Here is a 21572-nt window from a genome sequence, read left to right on the forward strand (position 1 = left end):
GCAAATTGTCAGAGCATAGCTCATTGCAAAAGTTGCCATGTAAAGGGAAACAAGTCCCTCTAATTAAATCTAAAACCTTTGCAGCTGTGAAACTATGAATTTTTATCTACACTACCAGTAGCTGTAAAATTTAATCTAAATTGAAGTATTAGGTTTTCCTCCCCCTCCCAGATAAAGACTTACATGAAATTAGAACATGCTTTTTAACTTCTTCCACATGAGTACTGCCTCTGAGATGTCAGTGTGCTCTTCCCAGCAGAAATGTTTTCTAGATTCATGCTCATTAACTAGTCTCTTTTGTCCTCTTACTTTCCTTTGCTATCCATTTGATTTTCAGTGAGAGAAAAGCACAAAGTTTTTGTGTTCTTGGTTCTGATGCTCCCGCCTTGAAAAGCATAGAGTCTGAGTGGTGCTGACAACTGTGTCAGCTTTGGTTCAAGGCATTCTGGTTGGAGGTGATTTATAACTAGTGTAACTTGGTCACAGTTTCTATTACTGCTTATATCAGAAGATCCCTGAAAACTTGCTACACCTCCAGACTTGTTTTTGAAACTTCGTGAGACGGATTTGTAGCAGGTCAATCAAAGTATTCATGGATTTTAGTAGATCAGGTATTCACTTGTAAAAATAAAGATCCTAGAAGGTATGCAGGTGGAAGGAATAGTTTTCACAACCCAAAAATAATGTGATTCCTCTCTTGCACCCATAGACTCGCAGAATCATAGAATCACTTGGGTCATTAAACTAAAGGTCATCTATTCCATCTTCCATGTAGTGAACATCAAATTTCCAATTTACCAGGTTCTTAAGGCATTTTTATTTATATCTTGATTTGCAGTTATAGTGCTCATTGTTACTACTTTTCATTTCTAACTGTTCTCAAGTCATACAGTATTTAAAGATTCTGTAAATGCTATAGCAAGGAGAAATTAAAACCACAGTCTTTTTGTCTTTAATTTGGACTTCAAATATGCATTCTTGGGCAGAATAAGCCCATTGCATTTTCTTAATATCAAATATTTTTCAGCCCGGGCATTAAGCATTTTTTTTTCTAGATGCAGAAACAACCATGATCTACATTCCTCCTTGGAGTAATCTTCTCTTGTAACAGGACTCAGAGTTCTGGTGGGGAAATGGAGATCTAAGCTGCAAAATAAGTTAAACTTTAATGTACTTTATGGTGATAAAGAAGAAAGATATTTATGCTCCTCTCTGCTTCAGTATCGTTGAGTACATAAGTGTGCTGCTTAGAGCATTCTTGACGGATTGTGCTGTATAGATATGAATCTGGCTGATGAAAATCCATGAGGTGCCTTTTGCCTCCAATGTTTGAACCTAATTTTCTGTCATTCTCCAAGCAGTAGCCTTTTAGCTGAGACATAATAATCTTGTCCATTGTAGTCCTCTGCTGGACCACATTCAGGTATTTTGCAAGCCAAAGCTTCTCTACCAAAAGTGCAGTCATACTAACACTGGAGCCACCACAGTCTACTAGAAACATTCTCTGAGAACTGGGGATTTCTGGAGTGTCTTAGAATCCTCTGGTGAAGGCAACAATGCAAGTGTGTCAGTATTATTCTCTGCTGATAGTTGTGTGAGGGGTGCTGCCTCTCCGTATTAGCTGGATGTCTATAAACACGTCAAAGTGAAGGAAAATATCACTGCAGTAGTGGAAGGCCATGGGGAGGACAAAGTACAAGGGCATCAAGGTATGAGTGATATGTCTTTGTTTCTTACTGAGGGCACAGGTTGTGTAATATCGTTCTGTGTTCATTCTCAAACTGCAAATGAAGTCCTTTTATTTTCTGTAAGACTATAAAGCAAAGCTGGGGATGGACTTTTATTATGCTGATGTGTAGCACTTAGAACTCTTAATAACCCAATCCTAAGTGAAGTGTCCAAGTACTATGAATAATAATCAAACCATAGCAGCAGGAAGGACCTAATGAACAGAGTTAATATATTCCTTGTTCCAATTTTGTAAGATTAGTAAACTTGCTACGGTCCTAGTGATGAATACCTGGCACTGACATCCTCGCTATTGGAGGATCTTTTGATTGCATCTTCTCAATGTTCATTTCCCTTTTTCCCAAAGGACTTGCTGGATGTTAATAGCTATATGCCCAAGATCACATTCTTGTGTGTCATTCCTGACTGATCTGTTGTAAAATTAGCCTGGAAGCTTCTCTAGTATTTTCATTTCCTGGTCATCAGTATCTACACTTGAAACAGTACAAACAAATAAACGTTTCTTTCACAGTAAATCAAGAAAACATTAGCTTGTGTTAGAGGTTCTTATTTGGACTATTATTCCTGTAGACAGAGATGAATTGACATGATTCATTTTGATGCAAAACAGTTGTTTAGATATATTTTATAAACACAGCAGAAATGTGTTTTAAAAGCAACAAAACTCTGTTTTCAGAGCTCACATGTAAAGCGTTGTTTTCCATTATTTTGTTGGAGAACAGGAGCAAGTGCATTGAAGATATTTATCTAATTCAGAAATGTAATAAAAGACCAGAAAATAAGATACACTGCCAGAAACACACTTTTCTCTTGTCAGTTCTTTGTCTGTGACCTGTGTCAAATCTCTTTATTTTTTCCAAATCATTCCTATTTGTAAACATAAAATAAATATTTTCTTTTTCTTTCAAGTTTCAGATACTGCAGTGGGAATATTTCTTAGTAAAGCAAAGCATCAATTTTAAGCTTAAAAAATGACACATAGTATTGCAGTATTAGCTGGCATAAATTATGAACTTTGCAAATTTAGTTCATTTTTCTTCTTCCAGCCATTCATCTTAGGAAACACATCTTTTTAATGCTACACAATTTCAGTATCTCAAAAGAAATTCGCATCAGATCTCACTTTGAGTGGAATTGAGTGGAATGACACTAAGTTGCTCTAAAAGCCTTAATATGTAGCAGGAGAAGTAGTTGGATTTCTTAAGTCAAGGAAGAGGAAGCTAAGGACTGGGATGAATCTACTTGAGGCTTTTTTCTTTCTAAAAGGACAGAAGACAGAGCCAGGCTCTTAGAGGTGTAAATTGAAAGGTATAAATTACCAATGGAAGTAAAACTCCAAGCAGTTAATGGGGAGGGGAAAAAAAAAAAGAAAAAGAAATCACCACAAAAAGTGGTCACATAACAAAACTGAAGAGAAATGTTGTCTCCATTTCTGGACACTTCTGAAGCCTATCTGGAGAAACCTTCTACATCCCAAACTTATTTTATGGCTAAATCTGCTTTGAGCAGGGGGTTGTATCAGACAAACTGCAGAGCTCCCTTACACCACGTGCTGTTCTGACTGCAGATGGGAAAAGCTGGGAAATGTTGATCTATGAGCGCTTATTATAACGTATTGCATATAACATTATATAAAAAATGCAATATGTATAAGGAAGTGTACCAAATAAATTGACAAATGTAAGATGAAAGTCTATTTTTCACAAAGGTACAGGCATCTTTCATGTTTTTTATATTATTTTGTTATTAATTTTTCCTTTACCCTCAAGGGCTTGTCTGCATATGGATCTCAATTTGCAGAATGCACAGGAAAAAATCTGTAGTTGGGTTTGTGTTTTATACTATCTTTCTCCATCCAGACACCATTCCTGAGGGACAATTTATGCTGGCAGATCTGAGATCTGTTTGACCTACTGTTCCTGCAGGCTTCTCAGGAAGCAACTTTTTCTCCCCCTCAGTTTACAGCTGTCTTTTAAGAAGAACCAACATGCTTCAGACCAACAGTCTCTCCAGATTCTTGAACTGTTTTCTCATGGTGCTTACTTGTCTTTGAGATGGGGATAACGTAGGATTATTTTGCCCATAAACAATAATCTCAACAGGCTCGCAGACTTGCTTTGTGTACTGCAATACTATATTTATCATAACTTTTCTATGAGGATCAAAGCTAATATTTCTTACTTTTAAAACAAAGGTTTAAACATATGAGCGCACTTCAGTGTTTGTTCATAGGGTAAGCTCTGCTATTAACTCCACAAAGAAAAAACGTTTGTCACTAATTACCACTGCTGTCACCCTGAATTCACCTGTAAATAATTAGCCATTCCGTCTTCAAAAAACCACATGTGCATCAGAAGTTCCTAGTAGGGTGCTATTTCTAGGTAGTTATTTCATTTGTCTTTTTCAAGAAATTCTTTCCTCAGATTTATTGGTAAGCTTCCCAATGGGAATTTTCTAATTTTTTTTTTTTTTTTTTTTTTTTTTTTTTTTTTGTCTCTCCTTTCCAATGCAGGAAGAAAAATAATATACATTTACTAGAAACAGTTTGGGGACAATGCTGAATCTTTAAAAACATAACTAGATTTTCATGCTTTCATCAAAAAGATAAAACTTTAATTGTATTTGCAGTCTATTCCAGAAACACAAAAGCTACTTGTATTAGGAGCAAAAAACTTTTCCAAAAAGTTTTAGCTGTATGTTGTGTGTATCAATTAACTTTGAGCTTATATTGCTTGCTTACAAATGAATGTTGTCAGTGCAAATCAATTGATATAGTTTAGTTTCCATGACTGAATCCTCTACCTTGGTTAATTCATGACTTGAGGTGTTTTGTGCATCATTACCTGGAACCTTGTTTTGTGTGGCGATTTCTTTTCCACTTTGCCCCAACCTAAATATTTATGATCACAAGAAGTGTTGAAAACACCTGTTTTGGAAGGATATAAGAGCACCTAGTTTTTTTTTTTCCATTGTGTGACAAAAACCAAAACAATCACTGCACAATAGCAATGGCTTCTTATTCATACTATGAACAATTGTTAGTTTTACAACTTTTCAACAAATTGTAACATCATGGGAATGGATTTCAAAAAGCAATTACACTTCAACTCATGGAAATGTTACTTCCCAAATGAAAACTCACGTTACACAAATGAAAATTCACATAGGAGTCAAAATAAATTCTAATGGTAAGGTTCCTAAACTAACGCTAGCTAGAGCTGGCTAATGTTGCTGATACCTATGAATGCAAATCAGCACTGCCAGGAATTAATATACCTATGTTTATATAAAGCAGTTCCCGATAAAACATATCACAAGGTCAAGTACTGCTTCTGGAGCAGATTCTTGGTAGCAGTGACTACAATAGAAATAAATATATTAGTCCTGTTCATATGTAGAAAGTTCTCTGTCACTTTAGTAGCTTTATTGTTTGTACTAGGATATTATATAGATATTGGATATAGATGTTGGATATAGATTATATCCAACATGTATCCAATCCAATGTAAAATGGATTTCACACCTGACATTTAGCAGAACAGCTTCTAGAAACTTAACCTACAAAAGGGCAAGCCTTGGGTCACTGTTAGAAGTGATACAGCTGCCATTTCTGACATGGGCCTGAGAGAGTAGAGAATATAACATTATGTGATGAGTTTTACGAAATTCTGAGTTGTGTTCAGCCTTTCAAATTCGGTAGGGAACTTAACATAGCTTCAGCTGAGCAGCTTTTTCCATACACACACACACATCTATAGACCGATAGGCTTTATTTAGCTATACATTTAGGCTATTTTAAAGCCTGTTTGGGAGTCTTAGTAATTACATAGGGGCTGGGATGATTCCTGTACAGAAGGCCAATCACTCACATCAGTGAAGATTTATTTCAAAATCCTGGATGCAGTGAAATATTAGTGCCTGATGATGAAATGGGCTGTTGAATCTGTGGGCTTGTATGCTAAATATTCTTTTGATTAAAAAAAAAAAAAGAAAATGAAAGATGTTAGAGAACAAATTAATGTTATTTTTTCTCTTGATTAACTGCTTAATATTCCTAATGTGCTCAAGGTACTGGAAACACTTGGAGGGTAAACAAAGATAGAACTGGGGATCTTGAAGTGAAAGCCGGTGAGGACAGTTCTTAATTAAATTTAAATTAAAAAGAGGAAATTAAAGTATCTATCACATAAAAAAAAAAAAAAAAAAAGAGTCCAACCATGTTCAACACCTAAAACAAACAAACAAAAAAAGCCCTCAGTTGAAAACTAATACTTTAGTCTTAAGCAATCCATAGATAATTTATTGTCACAGCTGAAGGAATTTTCATGATCATCTAATGTCAAAAATCATTTGGTTCTTATGCTGCTAAAGAATCAGTATCCATATAAACGTATAGCATAAAATTTAAGGCAATTTAAAAAGTGGAATCCTGATGAGACTGTAACTTTGCCAAGGAAAACTGTCTATGTAAGTGAAGGCAAAATTTAGACTTAAGTGCTTTTGCCGTGTTTGAATTCCAGCCATTTGATAACGTTACTATGTTGCATATTGTTTACAACATTTAATTAATATGTGTGAACAGTGGACCCGTCTGCTGCATTTGAGTTCACTGAAAGTTACTTTAGAAGGTGGCTGACAAAGGGGGAAGAATAAGAGGTCCATAAACTGATGTGTGCTTCCAAATACGGAGGTCCATAAACTGATGCGTGCTTTACAAATACGGTAGAAAACTTTATTGTATTTAATTTAAAGTATTTTCAACCTTTTCAGTTAACAGAAGTGCTTTAGAGGCTTGCCAATGAACTCTGCCCCTCCCTTTTTTTGACTGCAATGCTCTCACTGATAGCTCTGACCAATTCTCAGGGAGCAGTATATCTCAGACCTATCAGTTGTTTCCATCTTGCCACATTCCTCGTCTGATTCTGTTCATTGTTATCAGCTATCATCAAACTTGTGAATGATTGACCAGTTAGTTCTATTCAGGTTTCAGCTTCTGGTTTCAGATGACTTCATTGAAAGTTTTAACAATCACATCTACATTTCCAGCTCTCATTAGCATCTTATAGGTATAGCTTTCCATAATGGAATAAGTAAGTTTAAAAAAATACTTTTATTTATCTGTTGGCAATTCACCTCAGGCTGTTATTCTCCCACAGCTGTTAAATTTTTCATTTTCAAAAAAGGATCATTGATCTCAGAGATTTTGGTCATTATCACATTTAGTGATACCAGCGTGGATGTAGTGGAAATGCCAAGTCACAGCCTGGACCAGTTATTGAGCACCTGGAGGGAAGGCAGGGCCAAGCCAGGGTAGCTCAGATACATGCAATGCACTTGAGTGATTAGAAGGCATGGAGCCAGGATCCACCCCTTCCCAGACCTCATGTAAGGATTGGTAGGGGAGGTAAGGGCATCTCTTGTTGGAGATCCCTGCCTACCAGAGGCCTTCTAAAGGTAAGGTAAGCATCTCTTTTCTTCTGCATCCATGGCTGCTGCTTTTGGGCTCATTCTCATTTCCTGTGGTCAAAGACTTTGCTACCCCATTATTAGTGTGGTACTTTCCATCCCATTATAGCATTACATGGTACTTCTAGATAAATTATCTGAGATATTAATCATAATGACATCCATCTAAAGGGACTAAATCTTATACAGGCAGTCTTAGTACTTAAAGTGACAGGTCAGGATTTCTTTTTGATTTTCATCCCCTGCTGTGTTACGTTCTTTTGTCTGCTTATTGCTGCTTAACCATTTGAACTATTCAGCAAAACAAAAATATACAACCGCCAAGCCTTGTTGTGCAATTTGCTGGAAAGAAGGACTGGGATGTCCCTAAAAAGAATGTTGGATGACTTACCCTGAATGCAGAATGGCATAATGAAAACTTCAGACTTCAGTTGCTGCAAGGCAGAAAAGGAATATTTCTTGTAGGTTTGTGCATAAGGGCTAAGGTCGTTGGTTTTTTTTTTTGTTTGTTTGTTTTTGGGTTGGTTTTTTTTTTTTTTTTTTTTTTGAGTTTTATTAAAATTTTGAGGGGAAATTATACTCAATTTCAGTCCAGATCTAATTAAGTACTTCACAAAATTTATCCTGATGTTTCTGTCCTTTGTCTTGATGTTTCAGTAGTTTAAAAAAATAGTGATGATTTTCTGACAGGAATGCATAATCCTTTTGTCTACAAGTTACCCTGGCATTTGTTTATATATGTGTACTGAGGAACTCCTCAGCCAGAGAATTCAGTGCCTATAATAAATGAGAACCTTAAGCAATACTTCTGTATACAGTGCTTAAAAGATGGCTTTGCACTTATGGTTAGTTGAGAGGTAATCTAGCTTTTACAGGGGTAGTGCTGGAGCTACATCTGGTTGTTTGTTTCCCTTGTGTTACTGGAACAGCTCAATGTTTTTATATGGTATTTTTATTTTAAAAAGACGAATACAAGAAGGAAATTATGCTTCAGGCTGGCTGCAACATTTGCATTCAGGAGGAAAATAATGATATTTGTTATGGGAGGATTTACTCCATGAACTTTACACAAACCAGAGGAGTAAAGGTGGGCTTTAAAGGGCTCCAGCTAGACAGAGTTGAAACCTATGTAATATTGGGTGAACTGTTTTTTTGGTTTGTTTGTTTGTTTGTTTAATTTGTGATCAATATGAAGTAAGAATTTCATTCTATAAAACATAACAAGACCTTTTCTGATCACATTTTCACTCTAATATAGATATGTAAGAATAGTCAACATCAGCAACTTTATTTCTTTCTGAGGAGTGACTTCTGAGCAGCTGGAAGATGAAGACAGAAAGAGAATAGATAGGAGATCACATTAAAATCCTATGAGCCAGAATTTTAACCAGAGTAAATCGGATGAACTCCCTGGGGTTAGATGGAGTCCTGCTTTTTGGAAGCAATCAGAAATTCTTCACCTTATCTGCACTCTGAAATTCTGGTAACATTCAAGTGACTGAAAGTTATATTTCCACTGACTATTGTGCAGAGTTTAAGCCACAAAACTTCCATTACAGTTAATGCTTTTTTTTTTTTTTTTTTTTTGTGGCAACTCTTAGAAAGCATACAAAAATATTCTTAATACTTTAAAGGGAATACTTACCGGTGGTGATTTTCTTGCTGAAAACTGGGATGCAGTTGTTGGTGGTAGTCAAATGCTCTATTGAATGTCATCCACTACTTGAAGAATAAACCAGATAATTTGCTCTCTGTTTTACTGTCAAACCACAAATATTTAGCATTATTGTGTGATAATAGAAGAATGTTGGACCAAGCAAAATTCTCTTCAGGGCTTGATGTGACCAAAAGGCATTGGCAAGATGCAGTGTAGCACAACAAAGGGAGCTGTCAGTGTAGGATAGCTGCTTTTTCAGCCTTGTAGTGTCCTTGTCTGTTTTCCAGCCTGCATAGACACATCAGCCTGATTGTCTGCTGCACTGCCTTATGTTTGAAATCATGGTGGTGGAAATCTAAACCTGCAGTAATGTAATGAGTGATCAGGCCCAGAATCAGCAAAGAGCCCTTGTGTGACACAACATCACATGAGTCTTGATAGTGTTGACTTCACCATATCTAATTTTGCCAAAATTTGCAGCTGCTTCTGTACTGTTCAGTCTTAATAGGCTTTGGAGATAATATACTTTGTGGAAGAACATACTGAAAAGCAAAGTACCTTGCTGAAGCATCAATGAGTTTTGAATTCTTACACCTGTGCAACTTGGCCAATTACTCAGCTGGGTGGCATCCTACAAGTGCTTATTACTCTTTTCTCAACGTTGAACAAGTTACTGATTATCCTAGCAAAATCAGGACTGGATTCATCTGTCAAGGATCCTCATTAGTGCCTTTTTTTCTTCTAAATCTGATCTTCAGTACACCTAGACATTTATGATCAAGTGATTTCAATTGAGTAGTTGTACTACAGAGAAAGATGACATGGTATAGACTTACTGTTTGCCAATGGCATACTTAGCTAATAAAATACAGAGTTCTCATAATAATAAGTCAGCTGTCATCCTTTTTAAAGGGGAAAAAAAAAAACACGAGAATTTTGATAGAGGGATGTCTATGGAGAAAGTACTCATTTTTTCTTGAAGTATTATTTCTTCTTCCCTTAGGCAAAAGTACAGTGTAATTTCTTCAAGGTGTGGGTGAGAAACTTTGCTAGAAATTATCTGTGCGATTTTCATATGTTTTCTGGAGTTCTGATTTCATAGGAGTGAGTTCTATTGCAGAGTATTGTGTAGTCATTTTGAAAAACTCTGGGCAGTCTGGGAAAAGTATTGATGAGATGAACTCCATCCCGACATTATAAGCCAGACTGATGGTCTGTGTTTGAATAACAAATTAACAGAGATTGTATTTTGTTTCTGATTATTTGTTCCTCCTGCATACATAAACACAAGGAGTAATTGGAGGAAGAAATCATCTAAGAAAATGCAAATTATGAAAGCATCTGCTAAACCATTTGGTTTGTACCCATAAAAAACTTCTGTACTAAAAAGGAGACGTGTCTGCTCTGTCAACATTACATTGATTGTATACAGTAGGGTAAGAAAAATTTCGTTAGTTCTCATCTTATGTACTGTGTGCATAAGAATAACATGTAGGAGTACTTCAAAATCAACTTCTTAGCATCATTAAACATAACTGAACAATTTGCTATCATAAGTAAATACTCTTCAGCATAAAAAGGGCAGTAAAATGTATTTCTTTACTGTCTCCATACACTTTTTAAAGTGATGTTATTTAAGTGGGTTTCTGCAAAGCAAGCAAGAAAATATTTTCTTTGGTGGAAATGTAAACTCCTCTACTGAAGGTCATCTAAAGGCTTCTCACTGACTGTTGGGCTTGGATTCAGCTCTTAATGTACTGTGTCAGGCATCTTAAGGGAATGTTTATGTGGGTAATAACTTCTCCCAACCCTACATTCTCTATTAAAAGTCATAGCAGATCAAGACTTTAAGACTTCAAAGAATCCTTCTTCTGGCTTGCTTTTGCAGCTTCCTATTTTGCCTGGTTTTCCATTATTGAAAATTTGTCTCCAGTCTCCATTCACATTGATCTAGGCTGCTGTTGAAGTAGTAACTTACAAGCTCTTACAGCAGATCACAAAACCAACAAGAAAAAAAGACAGTAAGTCAGCATGAAACTTTCTGCAGGCCAGCACTTCTGAGGAACAAGCTGTTGAAGGAGAGCATTGAAAAGAAGTCAGCTGTGCAGTGGACAATAATGTGGGGCACAGTCCTTATTTCTTTTAAGCACAATCTCTGAAGAGAATAGAAATATTGAGGGAACTGGTTATGAAAACTATTTGCAAGAAATTTGCAAGAAATTCTCCCTGGTAAATTTGGTTTTACAAGCCCAGTGACATTTTTGTTTCAACCCTTCCAAGACATTGTTGCTTTCTAATATAAAGGATTCAGTAAGTAACTGCTGGATTGGCTTGAATGAGCCTATAGCTACACCTTTTTGAAACTCACCACAGTATGACAGGTTTACGTATGCACTGTAGTATTCTTAAAAACGAATGTCTTAAGGTCTACAGAACTTAAAATCTTTGCAGTATTTATGCAGCATAATGACTACGCAATTTGTATGCTTGCAGCAAGGGAATGAACATGGCTGCCCACGTAGTCTCATGGAACAGCCCCTCACAGAGCCCTTTCACTCAGCTGTCTGATCAGTCGCACTTCTGAACCACTGATCATGAGCATTTGTCAAATTAAACTCCTGGTCATACTGTACAGGTCACATCTTTTGCTGAAAAGTTCTCCTTCCTGCTGCTCTGTGCATTTCATTTCTTTCAGCTTTTTGTATTTTATTGTTTTTTTTTTTTCTAGCCAAAAAGAAACTTGTAATTCTGACCCTATAACAGTAAGGTCTGTGTAGACTCTGGCTGATCTCTCTAGAAAGATAAAAGAATGTTTTCTTAGAGATCACCCCCCAACAAAAAGCAAACTACATATTAATAAAAATCATCATCTTGAAAAACAGAGTTATTCATATGAAAATAAATCCATAAGGTAAAAAAAAATTGTAGGTAAGTTGAATTATCGTGCCTATTGTGTGATGTTTAGGTATCAAATCTGTATAAGAGTAGCTACTTACATAACTTTGTGTATTCATTTTCATATACTGCTGTAGGACAGAACAACATACTATTTTAGTAACTGGCAAGTTATTATCAACTTGTCTTCATCTCTGCTGATTAAAAAAGCTATAAAATACCAACCATATTTCCATGCATGTCATTTATATACTTCGCTATATTAATTGTCCAAAATACATATTTAAAAGAAGAGATTTCAAGGCTAATTTCTTTCTGACATAAAAATGGACAGTTGTCACAGAATCACAGAAATCACAGAAAAACCAAGGTTGGAAAGACCTACAAGATCATCCAGTTCAACCATCCACCTATCACAAATAGTTCTCACTAAACTATATCCCTTGACACAAAATTCAAATGTTCCTTGAACATCTCTAGGGTTGGTGACTCCACCACCTCCCTGGGCAGCCCATTCCACTGCCTGACCACTCTTTCAGAGAAGTATTATTTCCTAATATCCAGCCTAAATCTCCCCTGGCGCAGCTTGAAGCCATTCCCTCTAGTCCTATCACCAGTCACATGAGAGAAGAGCCCGACCCCCAGCTCACTACAACCTCCCTTCAGGTAGTTATAGAGAGCAATAAGGTCTTCCCTGAGCCTCTTCTCCAGGCTGAACATTCCCAGCTCTTTCAGCTGCTCCTCATAAGGCCTGTGCTCCAGACCCCTCACCAGCTTTATCACCCTTCTTTGAACCCGCTCCAGGGCTTCAATGTCTTTCTTGCAGTGAGAGGTCCAAAACTGGACAGTACTCGAGGTGTGGCCTCACCAGAGTGGAGTACAGGTGTGCAATCACTTCCCTGTTCCTGCTGGCAACACTGTTTCTGGCGCAAATTAGGAGCAATTAAGAAAAATGTAGTTTTATGGAAAAAAAATTTTGCTGCCTGCAGCTATAATCAATTTGAGTTGCAATTTTAAACTATTTAGCTTAAATTTCTATACTTTGTCACTATAGTATAGTATATTTTGAGACAAAATGGAAGTTTTAGAGAACATGACTTGATATTTTATATAGATACTTTATGAATTACTTACAAGTCATGACATGATTTTGCATGTAATGAAGTGGTACAGAAGTAGAAAGTAAATTTTGCTCTTACTTCTGATTTCTACCAGCATCAAAGGTAAGTATGTAGCTTGATATTCCTTGATTTCAGAGATCTGTTCCCTCATTACATAGTCTATTAAATTTCCAAATTTGTATGTTTGGAATGAAAATCCTAAGAGCTGTCACAAATTTCTCTCTTTTTTCAGTTTTGATATCTTTTCAAAAACTTCCCTTCTTTCTTGGCATGCACTGTTTCTGAATTTTGAATCTGGTGAAAAAGAGGAAAGAAAAGGAGCCAAGGTTTTTTGAAAAGATCATATTACTCCCTAACAATAAAAAAAAAGGCTGCTATATTTTGTCAGACCTGTAAAATATGCTGTAGAAGAGGGTATCTTTTTAGTGAGAATGAAAGCCTATAGTTTAAATGTAAACAAACTACCTTAGGCAAACCCCTAATGAAACTTGTTTCCTGTGTAAGCAGTCTAAATGCGCTTTAAGATTTAAGGACTGAAAAGTGTTACACAGTATTTATGACATCTAAGAAAGATTTTCATTTTGAAGGTGAATATCTAGTTGCTATTTCATGCTTGAGCATGAAATTATTTAACATTGCAAAAAGTGTTTGCCTATTAGGCGTTTTCTGCCTAATGAAATTTTTCTGTACATTACTTTTGCTGAATATTTTGCTATCAGTAATTGCCTGATATTGTGAGTACTGAGATGATGTAGGTAAAATGTAGCAAGTTTACTGATAATCCTCAATTTCTTTCTAAAATAACAAGCTGTTTGAAGTTTAAAAATATGGAGATTAGTTGGAAAATTACTAATTATCTGGCAAGACTTAGGCAACATCTTACCAAAATATAAAGACAGGCTTTACTTTGCCACTGGTTGATAAGAAGAAAAGACAATTGTTTCTTTGAAGTCTTCTTTTTCTAAAAGTCTTTAAGTGAGATTTCAGTTTTTTTAAAAAGAACTATTTTTAGAGCATAAGACTTTAATAAAACTGGAGCATGAGCTATTTTGAAACTTAATTTCCACTTCCTATTTTTAACCCTGATTGATATAAATGTCATAGAAAATCATACCAAAAAGAAGAGAAACTCTGGCTTTAAATATAGCACAGGAATTTTCTCTTAAGTTCCATACCAATGATAAATGTGCTGTATTGGCAGCTGCACACTCAAGACCTAATGATGCTAACAATACCACTTCAAATGCACTGTGCCAGCTAAAAGAGTTGACAACCCATAACTAAATCCAATAAACTCCATAGGGACGTGCTTAGGGTCATAGATAAAACTCTCGTCACCATTCCTTCCAAAAGCAAATTCCTGAAGTGGTTCCAAATGGCAGCGAACGAAAGCATCTCTGTACTGTATGCCACTAGTCCTCAGCAATGTTGTGAGTCATCCTGGCCTGGCAGGCCACAACCACTTGCTCATATTTACCTTTCAGTAGGACAATGAGAAAATGGAGAAAAAGGAGCAAGACGCAAGAAGACATGTGGATTAAAATTGATAAAGGTCACTTACAGATTACTGTCATGGGCAAATCAGCTGATCCTTTGTGGGTCTTCCACAGGCTGCAGTCCTTTCCAGTCTCTCTCTTGAAAGGCTTTAAGGGTGGATATGACAGGAAGACAGGCAGTCACAACTTTCTGCTTCCCTTTTCTGGATGGTAGATGAAAAAAAAATGTGTGTCCTGCTAATCCTGTTTCCTCATATGGCTTCCAGTGAGTCTGGCCGAGAAAACGGCCAGAAGTTGTACCAGAGGAGGTTTACGTTGGACATTAGGAGAAACTTTTTCTCTCAGAGGGTGGTCAGGCACTGGAATGGCCTGCCCAGGGAGGTGGTGGAGTCGCGATCCCTGGCAGTGTTCAAGAGGCGCCTGGATGAGAAGCTACGAGAGATGGTTTAGTAGCTTGTGGTACTAATAGGAATGGGAGGGTGGTTGGACTAGGTGATCTTGCAGGTCGTTTCCAACCTTGTGATTCTGTGATTCTGTGGATGTTTTCCACCAGCTTGTGCAATATGACCTTAAATTACATGTGAGGCAAACAAAGGGATGCTGAGAGAGGTGGAACCATATAGCCTCAAAAAGAGAATGGTCAGAGATCTTACGAAAATGTATAAATTCTTGATGGAAGACTGAAAAAGATGGTGATAGACTCTTCAGTGGTGTCCAGTGGTAGGATGACAGACAATGGACAAAAGAAGCAATGCCTTAAGCATAAGAAAACAGTTTTTACTGTGAAGAGCTGATCTATCTATTGCTTACTTTATTTCTACTGCTGTTTCTATTACGTATAATACCCGTTCCTACCTATGTAACAGACTTAGCTTAAAATAAGATCAAATACATCTGTGGACTATTCAAGATCACAGTGATATTTAGGGTGACAATGTCATCCTTCTACTCATCATATCACAATAAAGTGAAAGAAATGCAGTCTGTTGTCTGCATCTGCAAAGTTTTATTTGCTGCAGTATGTAAGCATAAAGGTGTTAACATGTGACAAGTTTGAACATTTGATTTAAAATTTGTTCTGTGAAGACTAATAAAATGGAGCAACATTGACCTAATAGGTTTTGTTATTTTATGGATCAAGTCAAATGGAGCACAGAATATTTTTATTCTCACTAGCTAAATGTACCTAGTTATGTAATGGTCAGAGTATTGCAGTGGGAATACTGATAACAGTAAACAGACAGGATACTCCATTCCAAATCAAATGGGCTCAGAGATTACTCATTTTCTTTTAGAATAACAAATGGACTTGTCAAGAGTAAACAGAAGGAAACCATAAAAATGAAACACCTGTTATTTCTTTTTCACAGATGTGGATGCATATGGGCAGAGATACATAAATATAAAATGCTTGAAATATTATCCAGAAAATTAATCGCTCTGTGGTCTCATAGCATCAAACAGAGCTAATAACAAAAGCAAGGGACCTCTGAAATCTTTACCCACGCAGTACCAATGAATCTTCTGTCAGTACTACATTCATGTTATTGTTTTCCCAAAGATTTTTATGAGATATTTGTCTTTAAGCTTCAAATCGTCATATGATAATTTGAATAGCAAGTCATTAACATTGATTGTTTGATTGTTCAGTACACTGAACAACAGTATCAGATATGTGCTTCATCTGTTGTGGTTTAACCTTGCCAGTAGTTAAGCACCACACAGTTGTTTGCTCGCTCTCCACACACCCAGTGGGATGAGGGAGAGAAATGGGGGAGGAGGGGGAGGGGAAGCAAAGTAGAACTCATGGATTGAGATAAAAAATATTTACTAAGACAAAAGAAGAGAGATGAAAAAAAGGATAATAGTTATGATAATTATATTTATATAAATCTAGTGCTGTACAAGCAATTGTTCACCACCCACTGGTTGAAGTCCAGTCAGTCCCCAAGCAGTGACAGCCCCCTAGTTAACTCTCCACTGTTTTTAAGTTTTTTTCTCATTATGCTACATGGCATGGAAGATCCTTTTGGCCAATTTAGGTCAAGTGTCCCTGTTCTGTCCCCTCCTAACAACTTATGTACTCCAAGCTCTCTTGCTGACAGGTCAGTACAAGAGGCTGAAATATATTTGGTTCTGTACAGCACTGCTCAGCAACAGCCTTAAAGTTGTTGTGCTATCAATATTTTCTCCTAATGATATATTTAATATATTAAAGATACTTAAGATATCAAATACATAAAATGTTAAAATTTGACTTTTCTTTTGAACCTAGCACCAGTCAGATCTCGATAAACTGTGATAATATTTAGGGAGGTTTCAATGCCCTACAGGAATATTTAGGCATAATTTTGTTCATAGTCAACCAGCAACTATTGCATAGGTAACAGAATTTTTTTTTAATATAGAATTATGATTAATTAAATGGTCCAAAATATAGGGAATATGAATTTAACTCTTCCTTCAGTCTTCCGTGCAGTATGCATCCTGACACTTTTCCATATCCACAGTTGATGTTCTCATGCTGCAAATCTGTAGTGGAATTTTGTCTATAAGGAGTTTGTGATAAAGTGGGAGTCAGCCTCTTCTCCCAAGTAACTAGTTATAGAACAAGAGGGAATGGCCTCAAGTTGTGCCAGGGAAGGTTTAGGTTGGATATTAGGAACAACTTAATCTATGAAAGAGTGTTCAGGCAGTGGAATGGGCTGCCAGGGAGGTGGTGAAGTCACCAACCCTGAAGATGTTCAAGAAATGTTTATACATTGTACTAAGGGACATGGTTTAGTGGGAAAATATTGGTGGTAGGTGGATGGTTGGATCCGATGATCTTGGATTTTTGGATCTTGATTCACAGAATCACAGAATCACAGAATCACAGAATCACCCGGGTTGGAAGGGACCCCAAGGATCATGTAGTTCCAACCCCCCTGCCTAGCAGGGCCACCAAACATACACATTCAGATCAGGTTGCCCAGGACCCCGTCCAACCTGGCCTTAAACACGTCCAAGGACGGGGCATCCACAACCTCCCTGGGCAGCCCGTTCCAGGGCCTAACCACTCTCCTAGTAAAGAACTTCCCCCTAACATCTAACCTAAATCTTCCCTCCTTCAACTTAAAACCATTTCCCCTAGTCCTGCTGTTGTCAGCCCTTTTGAAGAGTTTACTCCCCTCCTGGGTGTAGGTTCCCTTCAGGTATTGATAGGCTGCAATGAGGTCACCCCGCAGCCTTCTCTTCTCCAGGCTGAACAAGCCCAACTCCCTCAGCCTGTCCTCATAGGGGAGCTGCTCCAGCCCCCTGATCATCTTAGTCGCCCTCCTCTGGACCCTTTCCAAAATCTCAATGTCCTTCTTGTACTGAGGGCTCCACACCTGGACACAGTACTCCAGGTGGGGCCTCACAAGAGCCGTGTAGAGAGGGACAATCACCTCCCTGTCCCTGCTGGCCACCCCTCTCCTGATGGAGCCCAGGATCCCATTTGCCTTTCGAGCTGCCAGAGCACACTGCTGGCTCATATTCAGTCTCTCGTCCATCAGGACCCCCAAGTCCTTCTCTGCCGAGCTGCTCTCAAGTACCGCTCCTCCCAGCCTGTACAGGTGCCTGGGGTTCTTCCGGCCCAAATGCAAAACCTTGCACTTTGCCGTGTTGAACCTCATCAGGTTCACCCGAGCCCAGCCCTCCAGCCTGTCGAGGTCCCTCTGAATGGCATCCCTTCCTTCCACCGTATCAACCGCACCACTCAGCTTGGTGTCGTCAGCAAACTTGCTGAGGGTGCACTCAATTCCCTCATCGATGTCATTAATAAAGATGTTAAAGAGCACCGGTCCCAAGACAGACCCTTGGGGGACACCACTTGTTACCGGCCTCCACCTGGACATAGAGCCATTGACCACCACCCTCTGTCTGCGGCCTTTCAACCAATTGCTTATCCATCGGGTCGTCCACCCATCAAATCCACTTCCCTCCAATTTGGAGATGAGGATGTGGTGGGGGACCATGTCAAAGGCCTTGCTCAGGTCCAGGTAAATGACATCGGTCGCCTTCCCTTCGTCCACCAATGCCGTCACTCCATCATAGAAGGCCACAAGATTAGTTAGGCATGACCTTCCTTTGGTGAAGCCGTGCTGGCTGTCTCGGATCACATGCTCATTCTTTATGTGACTGAGCATGTTGTCCAGGAGGATCTGTTCCATGATCTTCCCAGGCACGGAGGTGAGACTCACCGGCCTGTAGTTCCCCGGGTCCTCCCTGCTCCCCTTCTTGTATATGGGAGTGACGTGACCCTTCCTCCAGTCGTCCGGGACCTCACCTGACAGCCACGACTTCTCAAATATGATGGAGAGCGGCTCGGCAACCACCTCGGCAAGCTCCTTCAGGACCCTGGGATGCACGCCATCCGGCCCCATAGACTTGTATTCATTCAGTCTAAGGAGGCACTCTCGGACTTGCTCTGCCCTTACAGTGGGGAGGGATTTACCTCCTTGGTCCCCACATAGAGGTTTGGGGATGTAGGGTTCAGGGACGTGAAAAAGACTAGAATCCTGGCCACCAGTGAAGACCGAGGTGAAGAACTCATTCAGCACCTCGGCTTTCTCTTCATCTGTTGAAGCCAGTTCTCCTTTTAAATTTACCAAAGTAGGTACGCCCGTTTTGGCCTGTCTCTTCTGGGCAATGTACCTGTAGAAGGTTTTCTTGTTGTTTTTCACGTCCCTTGCCAAGTTCAGTTCTGCCTGCGCCTTGGCTTCCCTGATCCCACGTCTGCAAGTCCGGACGGCATTCCTGTACTCTTCCCAGGTGACACAGCCTTGTTTCCAGAGCTTGTACACCCCTTTCTTCGCCCTCAGTTCTCTCAGCAGGTCCTTGCTGAGCCATGCCGGTTTCCTACCTCGCCTGCCCACTTTCTTATTCAGCGGAATGGAGACCTCTTGTGCTTCCAGGAGGGCATCTTTGAAGAGCCGCCAGCTCTCCTCAACATCCATGTCTTTGAGGGCAGCGCGCCAGGGGATCTTGGCCAGCAATCCATTGAGTAGCTTGAAGTCTGCTCTTCTGAAGTTCAGTGTCCTGGTCCTGCTCTTTGCCAGGCCCACATCGCTTGAGATCACAAACTCAACCAGGGCGTGGTCGCTGGAGCCCAGGCAGCCTCCAACCTTGACGCCTTTGATGATCTCCTCAGCGTTGGTGAGCAGCAGGTCCAGCAACGCTTCACCTCTGGTCGGTCTGTCCAATACCTGAACCAGAAAGCTATCATCAATGGATTCCAAGAGCCTTCTGGAGCTCTTGCAGCTCGCCGTGTGGTTTTCCCAGCAGATGTCCGGATGGTTGAAGTCCCCCACCAGGACAAGAGCCCGTGAGCCAGACATCTCACGCATCTGGAGCAAGAAAGCCTCGTCGACAGCCTCCCCTTGATCAGGTGGTCTGTAGTATACCCCTAACACCAGCTGACCTATATTTGTCCCATCTCTAATCCTAACCCACAGGCTCTCAACCTGTTCCTGACTGCTTCTCGTAGGGAGCTCTTCACAGTTTATCCAATCTCTGACATAGAGAGCAACTCCCCCACCCCTCCTACCTCGCCTATCTCTCCTAAAGAGTCTATAGCCGTCGACGGCAGTATCCCAATTGTGGGAGTCATCCCACCATGTTTCTGTGATAGCAACAAGGTCATAACTTCCCGAGTGCATCACAGTTTCCAATTCCTCCTGCTTGTTACTCAGGCTGCGTGCGTTGGTATAAAGGCACTTCAGCCGGGGATTGATTCTTTCCCAACCTTGGTGATTCTATGCTGTTTTATCCTATATCTTATTTGCCATTTATAAGACAGATGTGTAAGTACTTCTAGATGCGTTCCCTATCTCTCATTTGGTTTTATTTCTTAATAGGTAAATATGCCATTCACTGTGACCCCTGTTCCTGCTAGGATAAATCATTAAAATAAAAACTGAAAAAGGTCCTTCTTCGATCACCCCACTTCAGTGAAAGAAGTGTGATAGTGCCTCATAAAACATTTCTTCCTTTGCATCAAAGTATTTTATAACTATTACTATTCCTGAAAGATTGTTGAAAGTTAATGTGATAATATATGATTTCAAGTAGGTTATACTCATTAGCAAATATTCAATTATAAGGTACAATACATCACATGTATAATTTTGAAAGTATCACTGTGTCCAAGTCCTAATTTTCCCATTCTCTGTGCTGATGAGAAGTGGCTGTTTCCAAACATACTGCAACATTTGAAAAGAGTGAGTGTGATATTCTTGGAAATGGTAAATGAGACGAAAAACCAGAAACAAGATGGATTGGATTAAGTATGAAAGTTAGCTAAATGATGAGGAGAGAACTGAATGATGAAGAGGTAAATAAATCGCAGGATAACAGAGTGTGAAATGGGATAGTCCTAGTGTTTGGGGATATTATTCAGGAATTCTCTAGGCAATTTCCTAGACCTATACCCTTACTTTCTACAACTCATGCAAAAAGGAGTCAAGAGACTGTATTTCTATCCATGAAGATTTTCTCTCTGTTTTCCTTCTTCAACTCCTGTGCCATTCCATATCATCCCCCATGAAGTGGGAATGGTAATATAACTGTAACAGAAGGTTGTGAGTGTATACTGTGCTGTGCAGTGAGAGTGCTGCCCAGGTACAGGAATGCACATGGGTTGACTGACCTCATTCCCCTAGTGTTTATCATGCACTGTCTCTGTTGTTGAAGATAAGAGGTTATTTGCTGGATGTGCTTTCCACTGAGCTCTTTTCTGACACAGAAAATTACTGCAGTGCTTTCAGAGCTGTCTGACAGAAGATTACTCTTTTCTCTCTCTGTGTCTTGTTTCCCAAGAGTTCCCAAGGGTCTCATTTGTGCTTGAAAACAAAGGTCTCTCTGCAAAAGTGTTTGTGGTGACTAAGATGAAGAGAGGAAATAGATGGATAAACTTGGAAAGCATGCAGGTGTAGCTCATACTTTGAGTGTTTGCTGACTTGCTTGTCCGTATGGCCCAGTAAAGTGCTGGCAGCTAAGGTCCTGAAGTTGTGTACATATAACTCATGCCTCTCACTGTGCAAACTGGCTTCTAAGATGTGTGCTTTGGAGCAGATGATGAATCATGATTAAACATGGTTATACACTTAGATATCTAGTTTAATTCAAATAAATCGTCTTTTCAGAAACTTGAAGAAGCCTTTGAAT

General features: G+C 39.0%; 1 long non-coding RNA gene across 1 annotated transcript in view; it reads left to right on the top strand.

Moving 5' to 3' along the window:
• The window catches only part of LOC125697080 (uncharacterized), a 28694-nt gene extending 26043 nt beyond the window's left edge, over window positions 1-2651 (top strand). The window contains exon 4 of the long non-coding RNA XR_007378671.1: window positions 1056-2651. This is a non-coding gene — a long non-coding RNA (uncharacterized LOC125697080). The remainder of the gene's footprint in view (window positions 1-1055) is intronic.
• Window positions 2652-21572: the final 18921 nt, after the last annotated feature.

This window comes from Lagopus muta, chromosome 8 (genome assembly GCF_023343835.1).
Source record: "Lagopus muta isolate bLagMut1 chromosome 8, bLagMut1 primary, whole genome shotgun sequence".
In the NCBI taxonomy this organism is placed as follows: Eukaryota; Metazoa; Chordata; class Aves; order Galliformes; family Phasianidae; genus Lagopus; species Lagopus muta.